The sequence below is a fragment of the Pipistrellus hanaki genome, assembly GCF_964339955.1.
Source record: "Pipistrellus hanaki genome assembly, chromosome: 8".
NCBI classification, from domain to species: domain Eukaryota; kingdom Metazoa; phylum Chordata; class Mammalia; order Chiroptera; family Vespertilionidae; genus Pipistrellus; species Pipistrellus hanaki.
In genome coordinates, this window is record NC_140510.1 from 43,113,870 (window position 1) to 43,119,869 (window position 6,000).

Below are 6,000 nucleotides of genomic sequence, written 5' to 3' on the forward strand. Positions count from 1 at the left end.
GGTTCACTGCTATATCCCAGTGCCTAGAATAACATCTGGTACATAATATACTCAGTAAATATTTGTTCAATAAATGTAACACTTTTTAAATGTGTATAAAAACATGCTTTTAAGAATGAATCAGCAATGTCAAGAGTGGCTTACATGGGAGGAAAGTGGAGGTGTAGAGACCTATAGAGAAGCCAATGCAGTAGCCAAGTTAGAGAAATGTGTATGTGAACAAAGCCAGGATACGGAGGGTAATGATAGGGAGATAGATTTAAGAATTATTTAAGGAACAGAGAAATGGAGCTTGATGACAGATGAGATTCCTTTAAAAGTCAAATTGCCTCCATGCGTTAAAAAGATTTACACAAGTACAATTCACAAAATGTTTCAGGAGTTCATCTCTTGAAGGAATAGGAGGCTCTCTTGATTGGCAGATGGTCTTTCTCCCATGGCTAACCTGTAATTTACTACAAAGTCACTGCCTTCCATGGCGGGGGAAGGCCAGATGTTCTTGGGTGTGAATGAAATCTATCACGATGTTTTCCATCTCCAGCTCTTCCTACTGACTGTTTTAGTAACTGTGTTTGAGGTGGGGAAAGTTGTGGAAGAGTCGAATTTGATTTAAATGACTGCTTCCAAAGGCAAGGATGCAACGTTTTTTGTTTAATTAGGGTGATAGCCGGGCATAGTAGAAAAGGAATCTGTTTAAGTCAGTAACAACCAGATTTAAATATTTGCTCTGTACTTACTAGCTGGCAGCTTAAACTCTCTGAGATCCTGTTATCTTAAAACAGGGACAGTCATCCCAGGATGACTGGGTTGCTATAGGGATGACGTGAGTTGGTATGTGCAATACACCTGCCCCACAGCACGTCGTATAGTACAATAGTGGCCGCAGAATTCCTGACTGGGAGGGAGGCAGGGGTGGTGGTCTCAGGGGAAGGCGGTAATCATGGGTTGAATTGTGTCCTCCCAAAAGATATATTGAAGTCCTAAACCCTGATACGTGTAAATGTGACCTTATTTTGCAAAATAGGGTCTTGGCAAATGTAATTGAGTTGGAGTCCTACTAGATTAGGTTGGGCTCTATTCCAAGTACTGGTATCATTATAAGAAATTTGGACCCAGAGCCACAAACACACAGGGAGAATGTCATGTGACTACAAGAGAGGCAGAGATCGGAGTGATATGTTGACACGTGAAGGGGTGCCAAAGACTGCTGGCAGCAACCAGAAGCCAGGAGAGAGGCATGGAACAGATTCTCCCTCGGAACCTCCAGCAGGCACCAGCGCTGCCAACACCTTGATTTTGGACTTCTAGCCTCCGGACTGTGAGAGAATAAGTTTCTGCTGTTGTAAGCCTAAGCCGCCCTGTTTGTGGACCTTTGTTACAGCAGCGCAGGGAGCTAATGCAGTGGGATTACAGAATTTGTTCTTTAGCTAATGGTAGTTTGTTTGGACCAACTTTAGCAATGAGCACTGATAGAAATTAGCCGCTGTTATGGAGCCAGCCCGCTACCAAAGCTCTGGACATTACACTACAATTTGTTGGGATAAATATATATATATATATATATATATATATATATATATATATATATATATATATTATTGATTTCAGAGTGGAAGGGAAAGGGAGAGAGAGGTAGAAACATCAATGATGAGAGAAAAATCATTGATAGGCTGCCGCCTGCATGCCCCCTACTGGGAATCAAGCCTGCAACCCAGGCATGTGCCCTGACTGGGAATCGAACCATGACCTCCTGGTTCGTAGATCAATGCTCAACCACTGAGCCACACCAGTGGGGCAACTTGTTTTAATGTTATTTTAAATGTTTATAAAAACCACAGCAGAGTAAATATGTGAATGAATTATTGGCAGAGATAGCAAATGTCCATCTGAAAAATGTATTCGAGAATATATAAACCTTTCCAATGCTGAAGACCAGTTCAGCATACACTTAGTGGACTGATAGAGATGTCATGAGCGTTTTAGTGACATGGCTGATGCCGCAACCAATTTTCCAAAGTCCAGAGCTGGTGCGATTTGATTTTATTAGCTATGACACAATTTAGTGTTAAGGTGTCATTAGTCCCCATTTCCCAATCATAAATGAAAAGAGGGGCTTAAATCTATTTTAAATTGAATTATTGCCAAGACACCATTTTAAATTGGTCACTTGTAATTTAAGGAATTAAACTTATATGAATGATTATCTCCCAACCAGCTCTTGAAATTAACTTTCTATTGCATTTCATATTACAGACAGAATTGCTCTAGTGGTAGTTAATGCCTTTTCATTAATCTCAGAGGATTCTGACCAGAATTTGAATCCTGGTGAGAGAAGTCTCTCTAGAAGCCCTACTTTCTCTGCCCATAGGGGAAGGCCTCTGTATTTAAAAAGGCTGGTCTTTTGCTAAAACATCCAAAGGCACTGGAATAAATCTGCTCAGCATACATATTTCTTTTACAATGTTATCTGTCTAAAACCTGATAGTCCTGTCCCAAGTAGAATGTTATAAAAATGTAATTGAAAGCAATTCAATTCTTGAGTCCTCTCTTCATCAAAGAACCACAAATACTAAGGCCACTCAGTACACAAAATAGCACTGTGTATTATTATTGCTATCTAATAAAGACAGAATATGAAAATTGACCATCACTCTGCAACAAAGATGGCGGCGGCCAGGCCTGGATGCTCTGGGCCTCTGGGTAGCATGTGCGTGCAGGTGTAGAGCAGCCTGGACAAGCGGGATGCCTGCTATGAGCGGGAGGAGGGGAAGAGGGTAGAGGGAGCTACAGGAGGGTGGCAGGGCAGGAGCAAAGTCGGAAGGTGACAGCCAGAGTGAAGGCCCGGGTTCCAGGTGCTGGAGGGAAACTGGTGCCGGCAGCCAGGGGAAGGAAGGCCTACTCTTGCATGAATCTTCATACATCAGGCCTCTAGTTCTGAAAATATTTTGTTCAGCCCTCTCACCTTCAGCGTTTTCCAAACATCTCAAAGCTTCTTTCTTCCTCTCTACTAAAAAAATCCTCCCACCAACCCTGACTGCTCTTCCCTCTCAGCCTCTGTGGCTTCCCTGCTGAGCCCAGAGCTTTCTCAGAAGAGGCATCTTGGGTTACACACTTATAATTCAACATATTAATATTCCTTCGTTCAGTACATACATTTTAGGGACTATAATTTTCATGGCACTTTGCCAAATGCTGTAGGACAATGAAAGACAAAATTATTTCAGTACTTAAAAACTGCGTAATGCAAAAACCCCACATTATTCAATGTCCAGTCTTCCAGCACCAGAACATGTGAATGACACTTAAAACAGGGAGAGTTGCCAAAACCAGAGGTTACAGAGATGTAATATGAGGGGTTCGTTTGCTGACCAAGATAACTAACTTCTTTGACTATTGACTGGCAAAATCTAAAACAAAAACAAAAGCAAAAAACCACATGCCCTTCTGCTACTGAAGTCAAGAATCCCAAAAGAAATGGCAGGAAATGGCAAGAAAATTAAAATGAACACCAGACAAAAGGAGAGCCCTGAGCAGGAGAGGTGGATGTTAGAGGCGGCTGGGGATGCATTGAGAGGTAAATGCCTTTGGTATGAAGCAGTTAGGAGAGCACAGCAGAAATGGCCTTGAAGAAAGAAAAGAATTATAATGGAAGGAAGTTCAGAATCAGGGGCCAAACCTGCCTCCGAGGAGACCCAGTGCAGGTGCAAGCACATATGCCTCCGCAGTGTGAGCAGTGGGACCGGGTCGCCCGGAACAGCGCTGGCCCGCACGGCGCGCTGTCATGCCAGAAAGCTAGCCTAATGATGCCAGATCTTCTGGTTCTTTCAAGAAAAGCCAACACATCTGATATTATGTGAAATGTTTCAGTTTTTAAATATGGGCCCAACCATATAAAATACTGCACAGGATCTGATGCCATGTACATGATGTTTAAAAAACAAGAAAAACATGACACAGTCTTTGAATAAATACATATTGAGTCAAGCGTGGGTCGGAATGATAGACTCCACGTGCAGGGCGGTCGTTACCCCTGCGGAGGAGAGAGGCGGGGGAACGGCACGCGCAGGGCTCCTGCGGCACCTGCAATGTTTTATTACTTTAATAAAATTCTCTAATAAATATAGTAAAATGATAAGGTTTGTTAGACTGGTTGGTAGGTCCATATGTTATCACACTGCTGTTCCTGCTGCTCTGTGTGTGTGAAATGTTTCACAACTATAAAACAATGATACGGCGCAAGCCAAGCCTTTGTAGTCCACATCAGACCGGTGGGACACTGTTTCGCAGCCTTTGCCCACACTCAGGTTAGGCCAGGGAGAACTGCACTTCGGTCATTCCCAAAGTAAAGCACAGGTGCTCCAAGTGATTTTCAGCCTGGCTGGGCGTCAGACCACCTGTGCAGCCTGTTAACCGTCCTGCTGTCTGCCCTGGCCAGGTGGCTCAGTGGACTGGAGCATTGTCCTGCACACCAAATAGTGGCAGGTATGCACATGCCCAGGTTGCAGGTTTGAACCCCAGTCTGGGTATGTAAGGGAAGCAACCCAAGGATATTTCTCTCTCACACACTGATGTTTCTCTCTTCCCTCCTCCCTCCCGCCCTTCCTCTCTGTCAAAAAAAAAAAAAAAAAAAAAAAAAAAAAAAAAAAATTAATTAAAAACCATACCTTCAGATAAGGACTAAAACAAAACAAAAGCTCCCGAAACAACAACAACAACAACCAAAACCTCCTCATGCATGGGTGTCACCTATATTCTACTAAACCTTAGCCTGCATGTAGAAACTGGGCATCTAGGTTGTTCTGACGTGCCGCCAGAGTGGAAAATAACCGCGATCGTCCTGAGAACATCATTGTGACACAGGAAAGCCACAGCTAGAGAAGCAGCCGAGTCAGGGAACTCCCAGAAAGGTGACAACCTCAAAGGCTCAATGGTCATTGGTGGCTTTCCTGAATTAGTCTCAACAAATCATGCCGAAGCCGGTTTGGCTCAGTGGTAGAGAGTCGGTCTGCGGACTGAAAGGTCCCAGGTTCGATTCCAGTCAAGGGCATGTACATTGGTTGCGGGCACATCCTCTGTGGGGGGTTTGCAGGAGGCAGCTGGTCGATGTTTCTCTCTCATCGACGTTTCTAGCTCTCTATCTCTCTCCCTTCCTCTCTGTAAAAAATCAATAAAAATATATTTAAAAACAAAACAAAAAAACACAAATCACAAGGAATGCAAAATACCCATTAAAAGGGACTCAGTCTTTTTGAAATAAGAAAGTTGAAGTAACTGTGGAAATAGTAATTATTTTTTTAAATATTGTCATCAAAACAAAATAAAATAACATATTTTGCTTTATTTTAAAGAAACAAACTGTGTGTCAATCACATGCAAGAAATCTGCATAGCACTGTGGAATGATGGAAAGATGAATAGGACATGTCCCTACTCTCAAAAGAGATTTAACCGCTAATGGGGACAGATATGTAGAAAAATAATTTGTCCATCAGGGATAGGGAGAAAGACTAAACATGTGAGTAAGATTATAGTTTTGCCTTAAAGACTCCGAAACTAGAACTTTCAAATTATTGGACTGCAGGGTCTTATTTTAACCAGTGTTTGGTGGCCTGGGTTTGGTAGAGAGACCCCTGAGTCTCAGAGAGAAGAGCAGATGAAGAGGAAGGACCACTGAAAACAATAAAAACTTAAGACGTTGTTAGTATATGAAGTGTTCAAAAATTAAAAGTCTTGAAAGAATGCTCTTACCTTAAATCAATCAGAGGAATACACAAAATTAAACTTTTTCTTTGATATGAAGATTTTTTTTTTTTTAATACAAAGAAGACATCAGTGAAGATGGCCCACATGTGAACAAATCATCTATATATATAAAAAGCCAGTGACCAGAACACTGGAATGACCGGAATGACTAGAACAACCAGTTGCTATGACACCCTCTGCGGCTGGCCAACCATCCCTATCATGGGTGGGGCCAGCTGGCCAACCTCAGTGTCTCCTC